This window comes from Tauraco erythrolophus, chromosome Z (genome assembly GCF_009769465.1).
Source record: "Tauraco erythrolophus isolate bTauEry1 chromosome Z, bTauEry1.pri, whole genome shotgun sequence".
NCBI classification, from domain to species: Eukaryota; Metazoa; Chordata; class Aves; order Musophagiformes; family Musophagidae; genus Tauraco; species Tauraco erythrolophus.
Window position 1 is genome coordinate 90984412 of NC_141496.1, and position 22869 is coordinate 91007280.

Sequence of the window (22869 nt, forward strand, 5' to 3'; positions counted from 1 at the left end):
CAGTCCTGAGGCTGTTAAATGCAAAGTTTTCACGTAATACTTGAATATCGTGCTTCTGATTTTTGACCGTAAAATGGTAATCTGGGTATGTGGGGTAGGACAGATCAGAGTGAAGAAAAGAAGTAAGAAATAAGTGCAACAGAAGTGCCACGCACAACAGGTTATTATATCAGTTTTGGATCGAAAAGCGATGCTTTATGAATGCGTTTGGTTTACCTTTTGGCACTGCCCTGGGTAGCTTAGCTTTGTGTGGTCAGCATTTGCACAGAAATTTGCCCAATTGACAGTGAGCTCGAAAAGTTGCATCAGTGGTTTGTTTTCAGGTGAGGTTAATTTAAGCTGCTACAAGATTTTCCCCCGGAGATACAACACATAAAAAGGAGGAGGGCTTCTTCCATTTCAAATATACATCACCTGAATTGTATTCTTACTTCGACAAGAAGTTTTTCCAGCTGTCCTTCCAGGGTGAGGATATGAACGTGCTGTCAAGTCTACTGTCTAGGTACTACTCAGAGGAGTAAATACTGGTAGTCGAATGACCTGACTGTTTCATTGTGTCACCTGGAGATAAATGGAAACTGGAATTGGAGACACTTCATGAAGTATCACACTCTCCAGTTTGCAGGGTTGCTTTTGTGACTGAAGGTTACTGTATTGTCTTGTGATATTACATGGCATTACTTGATTTGCAGAATTAACTGCTAGAGATCTGTTCATAGGACTTGAAGATTATTAGACAGCTTTACATAATTTAGAAGAAAATCTGTAGAATGTATGATTTAATCAATTTTTTTACACTTCTATCCCAACAAATGTAGGGTTTCAAGGAGGTTTCTTTTTTCTTATTTTTCTCTGAAGTTGGATTTTTATTCAAAAAAAGAAAAAAAAAGAAAAAAAGAATATTTATTTCTATACTTTTATTAGCTATTTTAATCAGTATGGACAGTCCTGGCATTACTATTGAAGTCAACTAACAACACTATGTACATATATAACAAATAATAACACTAAGTACGGACATATTTTTGTCTTAGAGGTAGTCTGGTGTAAGTGAAACTTTTTAATGTTTAAAGTTCTTATCTCTAATGCCATGATTGTTCTTTCTGTTATCTTTTAAAAATTCTTCCCGGTCTACCTGGTGCAAATGGGAAGATTGATAGGGTCAGTTTTAACAGCACCATGGACCTATTCTTCACTCCCTGAGATAAGGTTTTCCCTTTATTAACTGATATTTTTATGCACAACTTCCACACTGTTGGACATAAAATGACGTTTTCATACTGCATTAGAAGTTTGATAAATTAAAAGAAGATAGGAAAAGAAAGAAGGGGTGGGGTGGGGGAACCCAAAAAACAATGTTAAAACTCAGGTGGAAGTAGTATTCTTGGTCTTCAGAGTTTCTTGAAATGTATTTGCAAGACTCTCTGGTCTTGAAAGGTCCATTCGTGTGTTTTGAAAGATACTTTTCTAGACCGACCAAACTTCTCATTTTGTGGTTTGTAGAGACGAAGAAACAGCTCTCATCTTTCTACTGAGGACCATAGTGGTTGAAAAAGTCAGAAGAGTTGTCTGAGTGTCAAAACTGACTGACTGTAAAATGTGATCTGTTGCTTTGCTTGTCCCATTGATTATTTAATCAATTTCTTGTAAGGCATGTGTGGCTCTGCTGCCTATTTCTTATTCAGATAGCTCAGTGCTACTTCAGACAACGCTAGCATCACATTCTGTTTTAAAAAACATGCATAATGATATGCATATGCAAATACCTGATAAACAAAAAATTTGCATTATTATTCATAAAGTAAAAAAAATTTAAATAAATTTAAAATTTAATTAAAAACAATTGTCTAATTAAAAATGTGAAATGTGAGAGATTGTGTATTGTTTCCAGCCCTAATATATATGGCTTTTGCAACTGCTGGAATATACTTCGGCGGCAGGAATAAATGTATGGATTTAATCTGAGACTGGGAACATATGAGAGCTCATGGACTTATTGAGACTGTAGATTTAGATAAAGCGGTAAGATAAGAGAAAGCAAGGACCATGCAGAATAACAGGACGTTGTAAGGAAATTTTGGCAGGGTTAAAATTTTGAAGTGCTTTAAGTACAACGACTTGCTACGTTGCTTTCCAAGACAGAGGATAGTCCAGTGCCAAGGGCCCTAGCTTGGAAGATAAGTAATTCTATTATAAGCTGCTACCTTGCACACTTACACAAGTCTTCGTCTTATGCAGTCTGCAGTAGTAGCTGGTGGAGAACACTCCATCTGATTATGCCTTGGTGGGAAAGAGTGTCTACGTGCCTCACATCACTGCTGTGGGAATAGCTATGTGTCATAGATGTGAACAGGAATTAACAGGCATAATCAAATGCAAAACAGAGTGCTGTGAGTTGGATCTGTCGTCCAGTTAGGCTTTGCTCATCCCTGGGGGATGTGTGTGGCTCTGGATGCGGAAGATATATGCCTACCTTTCATATGTTCTTCACATCTTTCCATAATGGTGCTATCACAGCCTGAACTTGGCACTTGTACCTCTTACAAGAGGGTACCCTGGGGAGGAAGTCAGCTTTTACCCACGATTCAACCCTCAAGTGTTGTGACACTGATATGGGATGTTGGTGAAATCAGGATGTTCCCAGGATTTGAAGTATCTACCTTTATTAATTTTTTCTTGTTTATTTGCTTCACTAAATCCAGCTTAACTGCGACAAATCGTTTATGCAGGACAGATCAGCCACATTTTTGCCAATAAATCTATGTTTTTAGAGCCAAACTTGTCAGGTTTTCTCTCTGTGGCAGTATAGAGTAACAGTAGTTCTACACACTACAGGTTTTACCCTGTTTCATGAGGTTCTTATACTGTGACCCATCTGTAGTACTTGGTAGTCTAAGAACTATGAATATAAATGAAGTCTTTAGCTTCTGGGTTTTGAAACTTCACCATGTGAGAAGGAAAAAGCACAAAAAAAGGCATCTGTAGATGATGACATTTCAAGGCCATAGCAGAGACAAAGTGTTGGGACTTTTTTCTGTTACCAGAGTAAATCAGGAAACGTTCCAGGCTAAACTTTTACTTGCTAGGCTGAATATTGTGGCAATCTGGACCAAGAGTGAATGTCTGAGATAAATGGAAACTGCTTTTGATTTTCTGTATATAAAAAAGGTAGCTGCTTTGCAGGACAGATTCACCCACATTAAAATGCTGAACTGGAAGGGAAGCAAAACTTGTAAAGGGAAGTCTGGAAGTCTCCTTCCAGACAGGAGGAGTTATGCTGGTTTTTTTGAAGCTCTTTGTTTTGAAAAATTTTTGCTGAGAACCTTATGAGAGGAACAGTGCTTTGATTCTTTAGTTCAAAATTATCAGTGTTCAGTAGGCAATGAAAGACAATAAAGTTTAGGATCTTCCCGTGCTCTGCAGACAGCAAAGATGGAATAGATTTCCTTTTGTTGTCCATTCATTTCTTCTTAAAGCCTCCTGACTCAGTTTTCTTTTTGGTCTTGGAAGTGGTAGATAGCAGAAATTTTTCATGGGTCTGGAGCAAGGATTCTGGCGTCATATGTAAGCACCTACATAGTTCAGGAAAGAAGAAATGAGGTGCCTCCTTCTAGTAAAAATGCTCTTACTCTAAAGGAATTCTGCTTTTCGCTTTTTTAATTTTTTTTTTTCTATTATTATTCCTTGATACTGTTCTGCCAAGACTATAAGGACCTCAAGAAACTTAGCTTCAACTACCTCCTGAGAAGGTATGTGATTGCAGCTCAGGCGAGTGCAGGTTTTGATGAAGGATGGAGAAGGTCCAGTAGAGCAGAACTCCAAAGTACATGCTACTGCCACTGCTACTTGCTTTGTTTTCCTTGCTGTCTGGGAAGTAAAGAGAAGCTACACAGGGCACTTACGCAGAAGGCAGTTTGTTTTCTCAGCTCACAGTTTTTTCCATTATCGTTGGTCATAGAGTGCTTTATAAAAATATTGGCATATAGCATCTTTGTAGCACGGGCGCTGTATAAGGATGAAAGAATTAAAGTAAAATTTCTGTCAGAAGGGCCTAGGGCAGTTATTCCTTTCTGTGCTTTTTAGAAACTGGTTGATTTAATGTCAAACAGTCATTGCTGCGTAAAATAAAAAATGAAATATTTACTGAGCAGTGTTTCCCTGTCCATTGGTATACACAGATATTGAGATTGAGATAATTGAGAGAGGTGAATTTTATTAGACTCTCAGAAGTGCAGAACATTTCCATACTGTTTAAAAAAAAAAAAAAACAAAAACCAAAAAAACAAACCACGATAAAAAAACCCAACTCAAAAACCAGAAATGATGAATCCAAGGTGCTACGTTTTTGGTTTCTGCTGCTAGCTATAGATTCAATGATAATAAAAACTCATTTCTGTATTTTCACTGTACTCAGTAGTACTGAAATGAGAAGCAACTATTTTGAAGTAATCTGTCATGTGGGACAGCTATCTTTGAGGGCATGGAAATTAGACAAATGGAGTGGCACGGCTATAATGTTGGGAAATGTGCTGTGGGATGTCTCTCATTTCTAGACGAATGGGAGGAAGGACTGTACATATTCTGGGTATTAGCTGCACGGTAGGAGAAATTTGCTGTGTTCCAGCTGGAGCTGTATAAAGGATGTATACCAGTGTTTATCTGACTTAACTGTTTGCTGTAGAGTCGTAGTGATTATTGCCAGGGGGCTGCTAGTAGGATAGACTTTTGAAAGTGGAGTGAATAGAAACAAGGAAAGCAAGAAAATACCTGTGCAAGGACTTCCTGCACTGGAAAGACGTTTAACTCAAACATACATTGCATGAGAAGACTTTTGAAGAGCCAAAGGAGTATCTTTCGCCCCGCAAACTTCATGAACTTTCAGTGATCAGGCTATAGGTAGCACCTTGTGACCAGAATTAGCATGTTCATTACAGTCCCATTTTTATTGCGCGTCTTTTCGAAGAGGAGCGCTGTCGTCCCTGCTGTGAAAATGGTACTTTGCAGTTTATGTTGTAAATTCTCTCCTGGGGAGCTGTGCAAGGAAGATTAAGGAACGAAGCACAGCTGCTTGACAGTCACACAAAAGGATTTTGTGAAATAGTGAAACAAAAGGAGAAGTAGCCAATACAACTTAAGCTTAAAAAAGTCCCTTACAGGCGGTTATAGAATGGCATGCAGATTTCTTGAAATGGCTTACAAAGCAGTGCAGCATCAGAAATTCCTAGCTGTAACGCTAGAAACGATTTTGAAATATTTTCTTTGGGTATGCGAATGTATGTTGGCAAATAAAACATTTGCCTTCCACGCACTGTAATTTGAAATACTTAGCAATTTCGGATATTTATAAAGATGAGGTGGTGGGATTTAACCACTAGCCAGAACAGGATACAAAAGAATAATTTTGTGAAATACGTGATCCGTTTTCCATGACTGACTTCTAAGTTCCTTTATAGTGCGGGCATATACGTGGTGACTAATCTTAATAGTTTAGAAAATCTGCACCATATAAATTCTGTAACAATCAGTAAACCTATAAAGGTCTATTAGTGTAAATATATCATGCAGAGTACTGAGTTCAGCTTCTAGGTATATACACTTGATCTTACTGATTTCACAGTTATCTATTGTTGACTTCTGTATAGTTCCTTGAAAAGGTATATTTGTAATCATTTAAAATATATGAAAATGATTGCATAACTACTATAAGTATAGTAAGATGTTTCTAGCAAGCACCTCACCCCTCATGTTTTTTACAGTTAATACTATTTTATATTTCCACTCGTATCCCTCAGTGCAAACTTTATCAAATGTATTTTTCTCCTCAATCAGTATTTTACTTACACTTTTTTATCCCTTAATTTTAAATGTACAAATATTCCCTTTTCTTGCACACCATTTTGTGATAAAGAACTTGCCACAGTCATTATAAATTTAAAGCTATATGTAAGAAAGCTTCTAACACAAAATATAGCAGTCACTTTAAAATTATGAATGAAACAGCAGTAACAGTTTTCTTGATTGTAAATTTCTGTAGTCAAGACTTTTAGAGATTAGTTACTTTCAAAAATCACGAGTAGGCTGATCAACTTACAAGACCTTTTAAGATGTCTCGAGTAGGTATCCATAGTAATCAGAATTTTTTTGAGAAAACTGTCCTGACTACTCCTTACAATTTTTTTTTTCACTCATGAAGTTTCTTTCAACCCTTTGTTGTCCTGTACGTTCTTTTAACATGATTGATTGTTCAGTTTTATTTGCACAATGAATATACACAGAGAGTTTTTCTACTGTCAACTAGTAATACTAGCTACCATTATGACTTTGTGAAGGTTTATTTTATTTCCTTCCATTCCTCACTGAATTTCATGTCACTGAACTTCATCTAGCCAAAAATCTGGTTTCCATACAATGCTATAAAATTACCCAGTTCAGTTTCACATATTTGTACATGTGCATAGGATCGGTTTTAGCTTTTGAAATACTGGCACTAGTAGAAAATCATTTATGCCTGACATTTATAGGGCAATATGGATGGTCCTAAGAGATAAACATTGGCTTGAAATCAGTAAGCTGGCTGGGCTATATCATATTTGTTCTTATTATATGTCTATCAAAGAAAAGAAATATGTGAGTGCTAGTTCATACATAGCTCTCCGACAGTTGTTGTGATCTAAGAAGAGGAATTGAAGTAATACCAGACAAAAGCAGAGCAGTTCTATTTAACTTGAAAGAATTCTTCACCGGACAGTTTTGGCTAAGAATGTACACCTGTTAAATGCTTTCAGACAACAGCTCAATGACTAATTTTAGCATGACCCCCGTTTTGGTATTCCTGTTCAAGTAACTGATGACTGCATATAGTGTTATAGGCATTTTTGATAACAAGAGTGAGCATATGCTGGCCACTTAGAAAACACAAACTAGGCCATCCTGAGCAGATCAATTTTAAAACTCATTTTTGTGTTATATTTTTTTTCCCACTCATTGATACCTACGATGATTCAGTCCCTTTTCCCAGACTGTCATCCTCATATCATCAGAAACCTGTCAGAAACAAGTGACAATGAGAACAATGAAAAGGGAATTAGTAGGGGGAGAAGGAATATTTCTTCTCACAGTCTGTCCTTGCAGAGCTGGTACCAGGTGATGCAAGGACAGAATTAAAATGAAATTTCCTGACTCTGAAGAGCCATTAGCTGCTGTATAACAACAGGTTACTGCTTTGATCACGTTCCTCAAAGACTGACCCAGATACAAGCAGCACACAGATATGATATTATGAATGATCTTTGCAAGGAAAAGTGTGTCATTATCTATGTGTACAACTACTAGTTGTTCTGAATAAGGATAGTTTCTTTTAGACTTCTGTGCTACAATTTTGATATGTTGCAGTGCTGTGTACATACATTAAAAATCTAATTTTGTCCAGTTTCTGCCTGGATGTAAGATAATTCAATTTAAATAAAATTGTTATTCAGATTTGCAATATATGGGGTTTTTTTTGTATCTCTCTGTAAAATTATAGGCCATTCGCCTGTTTTAATTAATACAAAAAAACCCATGTACAAAATAATTTTTCTTACAGCAAGAACTTTGAGAATGCAAACACTTTTCCTGGGATTAGTCGTTACGCATGTGTTTAAGGCATTTGGTCTTGTGTAGGGTCCTGTTGGTCCAGTATTGGCGTTTATGGTTAGGCAAGCTTTCGTTATTTGGTGGCCTGAAACCACTGTCTCAATTGAAGCCAGTGCCTTAGTGAAAGACAGTGCAATTAATCAAATGCCATGTCCTCAATTCTGCGTGCAGTTTGTCTGTCTGTATGCCCACTCACTTAAAAAATCTCTTATGATACTAATTAGCAATGTCATTGTCATCACTGCGCAACGTGAACGCAAAATTGACTTTTAATTGAAAAAGCAGAACTCTAGGGATTTTTTTCATGTCAGTATTTCATATTGGTTTAAAAAAAAAGTAGTGCAATGTAGAGATTGTCTGTTTGAGGAGACGATACAAAGATTAGTTGCTCAACCCCTGCCAATGTCAGTGTATCTATAAGGAACCCAGTGGTATTAGCAGCTTGATAGTTTCAATTTAATTGTTATCACAGCAAATATTCATATGAGATGCTTAATATGGTGTAATAAACCCAAGGCAATTACTAGAAAAAGACATTCATGTAGTAGGTTTGTCTTCAACTTTCTTTCCAGGCTAGTGGTTTCTGTGAGCGCTCAGGTCTTATCAAGTGCACCACTAGGATGACAGAAATGTTTGCTGAAATGTAGGACATGTTTGACACTAGTGTACTGAAGTGACAGTAAAATTAAATCCATTTTAATGTAATAAGTGCTAATCTTCAAACACAGAAAAAGCCTAGTAAGAATACCGTTTCACATATATCTGAAAAAATAATTTAGAAATTGAAGAAAGCTTATGTAATACTTCAGCCTGCTTAGCCTGGCAATAGGTCATGAAATAGTATTTATTACTGTGATTGTTGAGTTTTCAAAGATTTGACAAAGGAAGCAAAAACTAAAAAGAAGAATACACACAGAAGTATTTAAAATATTTTTGGCGAACATACAAACATTAAAAGGAAGCTGAAATGTAATGGATCTTGTCAAAGCAAAAATATTTTCGTTGTTAGGACTAGTAATAAAAAAAATTTGAAGCAATGACTTTTAATTGATACAGCAAAGCGAAGAAGTTTTCATTGCATTAGTGTTGAAAGAACTGTGATTTAAGTGGCTGTACTGGGAGGGAGAAACTTTTATGAACACTCTAAGGCTTAGGTAGGATATAAAATCCTGTTATGATATATATCACTTCAGGTATTTCAGTGCTTGCTGTAAACTGACGTGAAGTTCTGCAGCTGACTTACTGCTGTTCCATTTATCTTTGTAGCAAAGATGCATTAATAAAGTTACTGCTCACTAGTTCAGTAAAAAATGGAGTTTCTTTGTCTTCACTTACAAGTCGTGCAAAATCGTGGTTTAAGTCCATCGTGATTTAAATTATGCCATTAAAATGATTTACTGTAAAACTATTATATAGAATCTACTGTTCCTTATAAAGTTAGATAGTAATAGTAGAATTTTAGCACTTTTGTTCATATGGAATGCATCTTGTGATGTACAGTGTCAGTCTATGCTTAATATGACAACAGCAGAACAGAATAATGAGGTAATTTTTCAAGTCAAAGCATTTCAATAAGCTTTTCAGTCAAATACAGTCAAAAAGCACTGACTAGATCCAAGTGTTTCATTAGGACCATCGATGCACCTGAATCCTGGCTTGTGACACTGTGGTCTTTCATGGGATTGACACATTTCAGGAGATACTGCCTTAACAGTGCATATCTGAATTACTGTTTTTATCTGAATTATTGTTATTATTGTTACAGCAGGACCCCTCTCAATCATCTACCAGATGTCTTGGGAGTCTGGGGAGATCCCTGCTGACTGGAAGCTAGCCAATGTTCTTCTAATTTACAGAAAAAGGCATGAGGGAAGACCCAGGAAACTACAGACCTGTTAGTCTAACCTCAGCTCCCAGAAAAATTATGGAGATCATACTGGGTACTACTGAAAGGCATTTAAAGAACAATGCAGCCGTCAGACACAGACAACATGGGTTCACAAAGGGAAGGTCCTGTTTGTGTGATAGCCTTGTATGATACGGTCACTCGCCTAGGGGGTAAAGGGAAAGAGGATGGATGTAGTTTTTGCAGATTTTAGTAAGGCTTTCGGTAGTGTCCCTCACAGCACCCTTCTGGACAAGTTGTCCAGCTGTGGCATGAGAGAGTTCATGGTGTGCTGGGTGAAGAACTGGCTGAAGGGCAGGGCTCAAAGGGTTGTGGTTAATGGGGCTACATCTGGCTGGCTACTTGTCACCAGCAGTGTTCCTCAGGGCTCAATTCGAGGGCCAGATCTGTTCAATATATTTATCAATGATCTGGATGCAGAAGTTGAATACACCATTAGCAAGTTTGCTGATGATACCAAACTGGGAGGCGCTGTTGACTCACCTGAGAGACAAGAGGCCTTGCAAAAGGACTTAGATAGATTGGAGCACTGGACAAGGATTAACGGGATAAAATTTGATGACTCCAAATGCCTGATTCTGCACTTGGGACACAGTAACACCGGGCACAAGTTTAAATTGGGAGACAAGTTGCTGTAGAGCAGCATGCAGAAAGGGGTCTGGGAGTGCTGGTCAATGGCAGGCTCCACGTGAGCCAGCAGTGTGCCCTGGCAGCCAAGAGGGCAAAACGCATCCTGGGGTGCATCAAACACAGTATAACCAGCTGGTCAAAAGAGGTGGTTATCCTGCTGTATTTAGCATTGGTGCAGCCTTTCCTTGAGTACTGTGTGCAGTTCTGGACCCCACAATTTAGTAAGGATGTGAAGGTCCTTGAATGCATCCCAAGGAGGGCAACAAAGCTGGTGAAAGGGCTGGAAGGCATGTCCTGTAAGGAGCAGCTAAGGACTCTGGGTTTGTCTGGTTTGGGGAAAAGGAGACTGAGGGTTATTGCTCTCTACAGGTTCCTGAGGAGGGGACGTGGAGAGGGAGGTGCTGATCTCTTCTCCCTGATAGAAGTGATAGGAAGTGATGGGAAGCGTGGGAATGGTTCAAAGATATGCCAGGGGAGGTTCAGACTGGATATTAGGAAGCATTTTGTTTACCGAGAGGGTGGTCAAACACTGGAACAGGCCTCCTGGAGAGGTGATTGATGTCCAAAGCCTGTCAGTGTTTGAGAGGCGTTTGGGCAATGCCCTTAATAACATTCTTTAACTTTTGGTAAGCCTGAAATGGTCGGGCAGTTATTTAACTGTAGATCCCTTCCAACTGAAATTATTCTGTTCTATTCTATTCTATTCTATTCTATTCTATTCTATTCTATTCTATTCTATTCTATTCTATTCTATTCTATTCTAATTCCATTCATAAAGGTAATTAAAAAAGAACACTTAAAGGAGAATGCTAAACATGTTAGCTTCACAATTCCCTTAATTTTCAATCAATGCAAGTTTTTTATCTGAACATAAAATATTCTTGTTCTTTCTGTGCTCATTCATATTCCCTGCCTTTCAAAAAGCAATTTGTCCTGGAACAGTACAGCCATATTTTAGTATCCCATCTGACTTGACTAAGAACTGCTCATTGCTGTGAATATCCTTGTAAAGAAATCAATTTTTTATGATCACTGCTATGAATCGCAGTTATAAAGTACATCCTGTATTTAATTGTTTGAAATTCAGTGCTTCTAACTTAGTGCCAAGCTCAAAAACTCAGCTCCTGCGTATTCCATTGTTTCAACTGTTGCCCTGCCATGTGTTCACCAGGCCTGTAATTTATTTTAATAAAATACATCATCTTGTCTTAAATGGCATTATCAGCCCAGCTTCTAAGATAAACAAAGCTGTATAGACAACCTCTATCTTAATGTTCATACAGAGATTTATTTGAGTTTTGGCTGTATAGATAAGCAAGAAGACTATCTGGGGAATCCTCTTTATTATACCTGCAGCAAAATGACTTTCAAGGAAAGCGAATGGAGAGGCTGAAAAGTTGCCAGGGAGTTTCTTGCAAAAAAGCTGCTGTCACTTGGAACTTGATTTATGGCAAGAAGATGAAGCCAAGTGCAGAAAATCCATTAATAAGCTGAGAAGCAATCATTTGTTGTTGTGGCGTGTTTCGTGTAGCAGACAGAGGACGGAATTGAGAGTATGTTGAAGTCAGTGAGAAAATGATCTTCTTAGCTGGATTTCATATCAGTCAAATCTTGAGTTTAGTCATTAGTTGCAAAATGTCAAAACCACAAAAAAAAATGAGCAGAAAAAAGTCTCAGGCTGTACCATTCACATTTTTCAAACCCAGAAACCTAAATTTAGGCTTATTGGTAGTTCCTCTGGTGGGTATTGAGCACTTTTTGTTTCTAGGGATACTTAGATCATAGAATCACAGAATCATGGAATGGTTTGGGTTGGAAGAATTTTTAAAATTTGTTTTAAATTATTTGCATATTGTAAAAGAACTTTTTGGGTTGTTTTTTTTTTTTCAGTCCTCTTATATAGAATCATAGAATGGTTAGGGCTGAAAGGGACCTTCAAAGATCATCTAGTCCAACCCCCCTGCAAGGAACAGGGATGTCTCCAACTAGATCAGGTTGCTCAGGGCCTCGTCCAACCTGGCCTTGAACATCTCCAGGGATGGAGCATCCACCACCTCTCTGGGCAACCTGTTCCAGTGTTCTACAACTCTCATGGTAAAAAATTTTTTCCTAATATCCAACCTGAATCTACCTCCCTCTATTTTAAAACCATTACCCCTTGTCCTATCACAACTGGCCCTCCTGAACAGCCTCTCCCCATCTTTCCTGTAGGCCCCCTTGAGGTACTGGAAGACCGCTATAAGGTCACCCCGGAGCCTCCTCTTCTCCAGGCTGAACAGCCCCAACTCTTTCAGCCTGTCCTCATAGGAAAGGTGCTCCAGCCCTCTTATCATCTTCGTGGCCCTCCTCTGGACCCTCTCCAACTGGTCCATGTCCTTCTTATGTTGGGGGCTCCAGAACTGCACGCAGTACTCCAGGTGAGGTCTCACGAGGGCAGAGTAGAGGGGGAGAATCACCTCCCTCGACCTGCTGGCCACGCTCCTCTTGATGCAGCCCAGGACGCGGTTGGCCTTCTGGGCCGCAAGAGCACGTTGCCGGCTCATATTGAGCTTCTTGTCCACCAGTACTCCCAAGTCCTTCTCCTCAGGGCTGCTCTCGATCCATTCTCCGCCCAGTCTGTATTTGTGCCTGGGATTGCCACGACCCAGATGTAGGACCTTGCATTTGGCCTGGTTGAACTTCATGAGGTTGGCACAGGCCCACCTCTCCAGCCTGTCGAGGTCCCTCTGGATGGCATCCCTCCCTTCCAGCGTGTCGACGGCACCACACAGCTTGGTGTCATCGGCGAACTTGCTGAGGGTAGTGCCTCAGCACTAATATAATAGTGCCTGTTCTGAGGCACAGTTATACCATCATTTGAGAGGGACCTCATCTCTATATGTTTTAGAATTTTGAATTTTAAAATACGTTCTCAAAAGATAAAGTGGCTAAGTAAGTAGGTAAACACATTTGGATAGAGATCACCAAATTTTCCATATACCGGTTCTATGTGTGCTTAAAGTATTCACTTTGGTATTTTTTGTGCTCTGTGAAGTTAGCCTTCTGAAAAAAAAGAGGAAATTAAATGAGTTGTTTTTCAGCAGAGGTTACAGATGAAGGGAGAATGAAGTAGTGAAAATGAATGACAGAAAATGGATTCTATATTTCTAAGAAGCTTTTTGTTTTCTGTTGAAAAATGTCGAATCTTTTTTATGTGATTCCTGATGCACCACAGGTGGTGGGGTTTTTTTTATTTCTATTTATGTTTAAAATTAGAAGAAAGTAATTGTACAATATACAAAAAGTTGAAGACTATGTTTGTGCCTTAGTTATATAGCACAGTATACTATGATACAGTACTCTTTAAAACAGTGCAGTAAGAGTGAGAAAAATAAAAACAGTCTCTCAAATGCCAAAGTTTTGGTAAACTAAAGGTGATGAACTGGTTGTGAGTTACACAAGGGATGAGGGGAAGAGCAATCCTGCCATCAACTGGGATGTTAATGGATATGATTTGGAGATTATGAGGTTTATTGCTCCTTGATAAAATCTGACAAAAGGAATAACTTGAGGAATGATTCGCTACTGTATCTGTACCTGAAAATCTTCAGGGGTGTAATCTATTCCAGCCTCACCTCACCCAAATTGCTTGTTCCAACCAGAGAAGGTCTTACTAATATGAATAGCTCTAGAAAAAAATTTATTTATTCTTTCCTGGCACATTTGCATCATTTGGAGATACTGTACCATGATACCATAGGCAAATAGAACTCTAATAGCCAAAGGCTGCAGCGTATACCCTATCTTACAGAAGGAGTGGGATGAATAAAACCAAATTCACTGTAAATATAAAGTGTTAACCTAGGTATAAGCTAAAAAGGCGATGGTAAAAAAAAAAAAAACAAACCTATATTGGAGGTTAGACAAAATATGTAAATACTGCAATATAAATGTATAGAACTTCTACTCTTAGAAACAAAATATCTTTTTTCAGGTGCTTTTTATCTTGAACTGTGAAAAATGTTTCAAAAAAGGAATTCGGCATTTTGTCCAATCTATTTTATTAAATAAGTATTTAATGAATGAATTTCAGTTACTGTCTTCCTTTTTACTAGTAGTTGGAATTGAGACAAGATGCTTCAACCCGTTGTTCCATCATACAGTTACCTTTACTAGAGATACAGCCTAAGTGCCTATAGGAAGGCTTAAATAATTCAGGGTTTGTGCTATGTTATGACATTTCCTGCTGTGTTTAAGAGCAAAGTGTTAGAATACTGCATTTAGATAAAACTCTGAGTAACAGGAAACTTCTCCAATGTTTTCATTGCTGCACACCAGATCAGTAGGGATTTTGTTATCCTGCAAAATCAGTGGTGATATGTTAAGGTTGTGTCCTGGCAACTTAGTCTCTGCTAGCTAAGTAATATGGGCAGCTAATTACCTCTTTATAATTTTTAAGAATATTTTATTGACTTTGACAAAATGATCGTGATGAGTAGTGCGTGAAACTTTTGTTTATGGCACGTAAATTTTTTTTTTTCATGAATTTTAACGAAAAACTGCTAACTAACTTATTTTTCATGTAGGAAGTAGTATGCCTTGATATTAGAGTAATTACAAGGAACTTTCTGATGAAAAGGCCATTTATTAAATCATTGAAGACCTACAATCGAGATCCCTAGTGCTCTTTCATTTTGGCTTTTAGACACTGACCCAATTTTGTGTAGTGGCAGATGCTGTGAGAGACATGAAGAATCCTGAGAGTGGAATCAAGAGGTGGATGTCAGTGGATGGAATTTAAGTTCATCCAGCTCCAAAAGAATATACAATAAGTTTATTTCATCTTAAGAAAATTACGCTAGACTATTTATTTTTATTATTCAAGAAATAAATAGAAAAACTTTCAAAACCACATTTCTCTACTTAAAATAAATCGTGGTTCCTACACATTAAATAAGATAGCATTACTAAGGCAAATGAGAATTGTGAACTCTGGGCAAAAATAATTATTTTCTCTCTCTTTTTTTTTTTATTTCATATGGTCAAGCTATGAATGCAGGCTGGGATGCCTCTTACCATTTTTTGATGCTGAGTTTTTCTACGTAAATTATCATCAGCACGTACTTTCAGGATGTGGCAGAACCATATTAACAGAACCATATTTGAAGCAAAATAGGCACCCAAGAGCTGTTATCTGTGCAACTGCTGCACTCGAATCCTGCTGTTGTTAAAAAGGCCAATATAAGCAGGGCTAGTCAATGGCAGAACTAGTTAGTGTTGCTAACTAGTTAGGGGACACGCTTTCTACGCTTGGCCACATTAGTTTATGACATAACGTGGTGATGTAGGAATGGATAACAAAATCAAGTGCTTGAACCTTGCCCTTTTTTTCCCAGTTTGGCTGCTGGTGGAGTTGATTTGTGTTAAATTGCCCCTCTCAACATTACCTGCATTATGGTAAATTTGTTAGGTGTGTGTATTTTCCAAGATGTGGAAGTTAGACGTTCTTCTCTGCTGTTCTTTGAGAGTTCTGCAGGTTTGGCATGCCTCCAGCGACACGAGGTGGGTGTTTGGAAAGGTTTGTTAACGAGTGGGGAAAAAAGTTTCTGCTAAAGGCACGTGATAGGCCTGTCACCCATTCCAACCATCGTACGGGTTGAGTTGTAGTTCTGGATTTTGAGAGAGCAGCTATCTCTTTAAACTAAGGCTTCAGATAGCTGGAGAAAAACTGGTATAGGACATGTGAGTTCTGAATGGATGGTTCTTGTCCCGGGCTTTATCAAGACGTGTTGAATAACTTTCAGTTAGTTTATCAGTTATTCAGTTTATCAGTTTTAACAGTTATTCAGTTTAGCAGTTATGCAGTTTCAGTTTAAACTTTTCAGGTAGTTTATCCATTAGATAAACTGATCCACATATCTGGTTTTCAGTTAAATAAATAATTGAAATTATTAATTATTGATTAATATTGTATTATGATACTAATATTATTAGTTATTAACATTATTAAATATTGTAACATCTTCCTTGTAAGTTGGGGTTTTGTCAGAAATAAAAAGAAGATTTTATGCCGCTCATGGGATTTTGAATATGAAGTTTCCAGTCCAATTTTTTTTTTTTCCAGCTCCTTAGAGGCGTGAGGTCACCAGGCTCATTCTGGTTTAATTTGCCCATGTATGAGAAATACAAAGGTATTCACAATGGGCCTTTCTGTCTATTTATTGTGACCACGATGATTATTGTCTTGTAAAAATTAATCATATTTTAGTAAGGTAGGTGCTTTTGCTGTAGAGTCTGGCTGTCAAACTTAACATTTCCTTTAATGACTCTGAGGAATCCCGTAGAGGTAAGTGGGCTTGAAGACTTGGTGCTCAGGGCTAAAGAATGAAAAATTCCATTGGAGAATAGGCTCCAGAAAAAAACATATAGCACCATAGTTTCTCCGAGACCCTTAAAATTAACTATAAATGAAATTTGACTATGAAGAAAGTGAATAAAACTGTCTCAAACTAAAGTAATGGCAGTGGCTTCTTCATCTTCGAGTTTTGGGTCTAGCATATGACTTGTCAGAATTTTCCATGGCAATATTGAAATAGAAACAAGGTGTTTGTAGTCTAAGCAGTATTAAACACAGTTTTAAACTTCTTACTCTTCCTTTGGTACTAATTCAAAGCGTTTGCTCTGTATACTACCTGTTCTATAGAATACACTGAACAAATTTGCATGTTGTTCTCCACAAGTCCCAAATGTAAACTTTTCTACAGTTGTTGCTGCTGTTTTAAGGTATTCAGTCATCCTGAAGTTCTACCAGCTTGCAATCTTTTTATCATTATTATTTTAAGTTATTATATCAGTTAGTTCCATCTGGAAATTACAATTAAGTGTGCATGTAACTATTTGTTCCTTATACGGGTTTCTTGTACATACAAAGACAACAATAGATCTTTATATCTACAAAGGCAAAAGTGTCTCATCTGTCTCAGGGACAGAATCTCTTTGCTTTTATGTATTCTTCAACTGTTTAAAACTCGTATAGAGGGTAGCTCTACCTGTAAAACTCCTGTCTTCTGAAATAAAAGTGCATTTTTGTGTGTCTGTGGAGGATAGGCAAACCATTCATTGCTGTCTTCTAGCTGTTTGTTAAGAAACTTCCGGTATAATTACCTGGATTTTGAGGGAATTTATTAGAGCTTTTCTACTTACAGAATTTTATCACAAGGTTCACTGATATTCCTACTTAGTTCTAATCTTCCTGAGAAATGTTTGTGCAAACCCTGACGCTTAAATTTGAAATAGGTTAGAAGCCTTGTCACAGGCAGCGCGAGGGGCAGTGTGGTTGGATTTACCAATAATCATTCACTTTCCATCACAAGAACTGCCAGGGTACCGCTGTTTTAACTGGAATGAGCGTGCCTCTGACTCGTGGAAGTGCCACACAGAAATAACAGTTGCTTCTCATAAAGTCAACCGCAAAATGAAAACATAGCCCGAGGTTATTGTTATTGCTGTTTTAAAATTACAGACCCTAGATTTACTTGTTAAGACTTGATATTTGCATTTCGCTGTAATAAAAAGGATGTTTGTTTGATGTCTTTTAAATGGCTGTGCTGCTCGTTTCCATGAAATTTGGCAATATGAGCATGCATTTGTAAAGCAAAATGGGAACTGGAAAGCCATCCATTGGAAATGGCATCACGAACACATGATTTCTTTTTTCATTTATATTATTGCCACTTATTTTGGCACTGATATTTTTTTTTTTTTTTTTTTTTTTTAAATTCTGCCCATTCTCATTTCGTATACATTTATTTCTGTCAAGGCAAGCATGTCTTCAGCTGAGCGGGTCAGCAAGCAGTTCTTTTTAAAAGGATTTTAATACCTCCTATGAGTTGGTAAATATGAGATTAGGTAGAAGTGATGTGTGTCAAACACCTGTGGGGACTGACTAAATTTCATTTGCAGAGTGTATTCCAGGTCATTAGTACCTGAGCCTCCCCCCACTTTTAGCAAATCCAGATGTTTATGAAATTTACAGATGTAGGATTATAGATCTCCAATATAAAACGTAGAAGATAATGGAAGAAGGAATAGCTCCACCTTTCTGTTCTAGGAGTACACAGGAGTGTGTTTTTTGAGAGTACACAATACAACAGGTCCCTGAGCTTCAGGTCACGGGACACTGGGATAATGCATGGAGAAAGGTTCGTGATATATTTGTCCTGTTACACTTACCTCTACGTCTGATCATGGCCATTAACAGAAGATGTGTACTAAGCTAAATGTCTTTTCAGTCACATACAGTGACTGTTTTATGTTCTTGACAGATATCTGTGGAAAGGCAGCTTCATAAACTGTATAACATGGTGGTAAAATAGTTTCAAGAGCAAGTGTCTGACATTTCTGCATCTCTTTGTAATTAAAAAAAAAAAAATAAGATAAACAGCTCTGAGCTCTAAAGTCAAAAAAAAAAAAAAAAAAAAAGCTCCCAAAGAAATACAAACCAGAATCCCTTTAATATGAAGACCACTGCTTTGGTCTGATTATTTATGGCACTTGCAGCCTACATAAATGTTAACCTGTCAGGTAATGAAACATGCTAAATAGACCTACGTTGATGTCCCACTGTCATTGTTTTAATGTAGGTAAAATGACAGGAGTTGAGGAAAGGCCACTGGGGCAGCGGGGCTGCAGCCCTTCCCCTGCGAGTAGGGGCTGGTTCAGCGGGAAGGAGGGATGTAGGCACACCCTACAGCATCCCCAGCACGGATGTCAAGGATGGAGGAGAGGCAGCTGGGCTCCTCTCCAACAGCCATATACCCAAATGTCTTATGCATTAGCTACTGAAACTCCTGTCATTTTACCTATATTTTTATTGTATTGGGGTCACCAAAACTGTAATCAGCAACCAGATGTGGTCTAATGAGCCCTGAGCACAGCGGGAATAATAATTCCTGCCTTGATAATTCCTGGCTCTGTCCCTGTTCACACAGCCCAGGATACTGCTGCCTTTCTTTGCAGAAATCTCAGCCTTCGTTGGTTGCATGAGGTATAAGCTGGTTTACTTAAACAGCCATATACTCAAATGTCTTATGCATTAGCTACTGAAATGTGAGAACATATATCCTGTTCCCTAAATGTACAACAAATCAAAACTTTTGTTTACTTAGGAATGCTCTGTTCTAACATAAAATTTTCATTCAGCAAGTTGGCTGTGACTTCTAATGCAAAATCGTTAAAAATAATACTGTTAAGAAGATGTGTTTTCTTTTGGCAATATATCTGGAAATAACTTGTTAAGTTGTCAAATTCCTCTTTTTCCTGGGCACCATTAAAGAAATCTATTCTGTCAACCACTTCTTCAAGAAATCACGTTATTAGAAATAATGTGCCTCAACAGATATTAAAACAATGACAGTGGGACATCTCCGTTTCTTGACTTTCGATGGCTAAAATCAAAATCTCAATACAGAGATACAATTCCATTTTATGAGGGCCACACAGTGTGCGTTCAATTTCAGAAACTTGGTTTGATATTCATTTAAAAGCACTCAGAAGCAGAACTGGTTTAAAAAGAGATGGTCGAATTTAAAAAGAGATGGTATTATTGCTGCTGAGTAGACTGGGTTCAGTCTTGAGAGTTGGGGACTTCTTCATTGCTGTAGTTAGTGATATAGAAAAAGAAAAAATGAAATTAAAAAATAAATAAATAATAATGATTCTGCCCTTTGCTGCATTTGACGAAGAGCAAGGACTGTTTTTATTTGGTCAAGATATTACTTACAGGGATTTACCAGCAAATAAGTGCTTTAAAATCTGTTTAACTTTTTAAAGTCATGATGATCAAGCATTAAAATATATTTCTCAGTTGCCTATTAAACAAAGCAGTTATAAAGAAGCTGAAATATCGTTACACAGCATACTACATACACAGAGGAGTTAGATTTTTCATTAATCTGACAAAGCATTGCTTCAGAGAGTACCAGTAGCTGTTATACATCTGATGATGCTTTGTCCATTTCAAAGTCTGATTTTTAAAGATGACGAGATACCACCATACTCAGTATAAGAAAATCAAATTAGAATATTGAAGACAAAGGTAGAAAAAATATTTGGAGAACAAAAACTTTTTCAAATGTTTTCTTAATCTGTAATAGCATCTCAGTGAATCTGCCTTTGATGTGTCATAGGTTGTCAAATTTTGATGTACAAGCAAGACAGCAGAAGGCAGCAGGTGACTGCTTTCCCCACAGCACTTGCTGTGCACATCTTTTTTAAGGAAAGGTACAGTTGGTCTGTTTGACACAAGCACACAATTGTTCTAGTAGAATGGTCCAGCACTGGCTGTAGGCTTCGCTGTTTGCAGTAGATTCAGCGCACTGCATTGAAGCTTCAGTTGAAATTTTTGTTCTCTGACAAACAAGATTTAGACCTGCTGAAATATTTTTCCCATCTTGTAAAACTATACTACAGTGTTCTGAGAGGCAAAAGACTTAGAGGGAAAGCTACAGAAACAAGAATGTGCCAAAAATTTCTTCTTCTGTGTAATGAAATTCCCCTAGTGAAGTCCGAATACACAGTGTTTCTGAATGCCAGTATTTGCATTTTTATATGCAGATTTGCATTTATAGTCATACATTTCTTTAATCGTTGTCATCCAAAGAAGCTTATCAATTGGAGTAGCACTTTTTCTGAGTCATCACGAGGCAAGTATACACAATTCAGTGAAGTTACCAAAACAGGGGAGAAAGCAAGTCGGAGAGAGGATTCATATTTTGCACATCTTTTCCCCTATACATTTCCTTTGTGGAAAGAGGCTTCAAAACCATGTAAAAGCACCAGCTGTTTAAAGAATAGCTGGCATTGTTATACTGCACAAGATATTTTCACAGATCTTAGTTTTGCTTAAACTTTCATGTGAGATGTGCTCTACAGACCTGACAGTAAGAGTTGCTCCTGGAACAGATTACCAGTTTTTAAATGTCTATTAGCTTGGTAGTTTGTAACTAGGTAATTTTTTTTTTTTTTCTTTTAATTTGATTCCTGTTTATATATTCAAGTGCTGTGGAGGAAAGAAGGAAGGAAGAAAGAATGAAGCTCAGGTAAATTCTAATCTTCACAAAAGAATAAATGAGGATTTGAAGAACTGAAGAATCACTCAACAGCTGCTCTAGGTCTTGCCTCTGTTTTCAGAGAGTGAAATCTGCAGTGGTGGCAGTGCTTTTATTTAATTTTGAAGCAGTGTTTAACAGCAAAAAGATAGCAGCATCTAGACTTGCCACTTCTTACCTGAGCATTCCTAGTCTCTAACCAGTGTTTGATATGAAAGTACGTATGTCAGTACATTTGAACATTTAACGTATTTTTTAAAAATTTTATGGGAAGGGGTATATATCACCGTCCAGTAATGCAAGCACAGTTCTACATTTTGTGACAGTTGTTCTGCAAGTACAGACTAATTCACAGGAAGGCACCAGCATATCAAGCAAGACAAAAGTGGTGTTGACTGAGGTTCAGTATTTCGTAAAGTTCTAAAATCGGTGTATTTGATAAGGATTTCCAAACCCACAGTATATGGTATGTCTGCCTGAGTTTACCTAACATGTTAAACATGCAGAAGAATAGAGAAAAAAACATTTTGCACGTCCTTCAGCTATTTCTTTATCATTGTAAATATTCTTCTCATTTACTCAATTCCTGTGTGAAAAGGAGAATCACAGATTTGATATCAACAGCCGTGTGGAAAATAACTATGGTGAAAATCATCTTTGAATTGATTTTTTTTTAACTAAGACATGTACCATACTATCCCTTACTTTCTCTGAGTAGGTCTGCCATATTTTCAGAGTAATTAATAGAAACCAGAAATCTTGGCACTCTGTTCTGGCTAACAGCACAGCCTTAGGAGAATTGGAGATTTGGGACAAGTATCTTGGTAAATGCTCAGATAAAAGTTTCTAGCATTATTTGGTGGATGAACAGACCAATGACATTTTTCCCTAGTGCATTACAAGGAGAATTTTAAAATCCTCATTAACATATCCTAAATTTTTAGTGGAAATTGTTTCGACTTGTTGTATTGGATGAACCCTTAACTTTGTGCTTTATACAAGAGAGTCTTTTGATGCCAAACAGAGTTAAATCTGGTCATTTGACGATAACCTGATATTCTAAATTCCCTTTCCTTTTTCTACGTAGAATGCTTTGTATGTCCTAATCTCTTTTGAGCTTCCCTTACTAACATTTCTGCCTAGATTTTTTCATCTTCCCCACACTCAAAAACTTATACTTTGGATTGCAATCAAGGTTTATCTTTAGGAATTTGAAGCATAGCATAAATGCAGTATGCTTTATAGGCAGCAATGTAGAAGGTAGTAGCAGTATTTATAGAAAGTATCTGTATTGTGGAGACCAGTTAAGTCTGAAGTGTGCTCCATCAACTGGATATTCTTAATATCTTAATTCTCGTGTGAGATTGCATACAATCAATAGACATTTGCAGAAGGTAAGTCCCTGAATATGAGCAGGACTGACTCTTTTGCAACATTGCAAGAAGGAGAGCTCTGCTCTGATCTCAATACTACTTAATATGAAAATGAAAAAAAAAAAAAAAAGTAGAGCTAGATGATAAATGTAAATCTACCTAGTTACAGGCTGGCTGATTATCCTCCAATGTACTCTAGTAAGAAAAATTATTGAGATATCACTGAACAATATACAGA

The 22869-nt window shown here is 37.5% G+C and overlaps 1 protein-coding gene across 1 annotated transcript in view; it reads left to right on the forward strand.

Moving 5' to 3' along the window:
* The window catches only part of PTPRD (protein tyrosine phosphatase receptor type D), a 230889-nt gene that overhangs the window by 13688 nt on the left and 194332 nt on the right, over nucleotides 1-22869 (forward strand). The gene's annotated exons all lie outside the window — the stretch shown is intronic.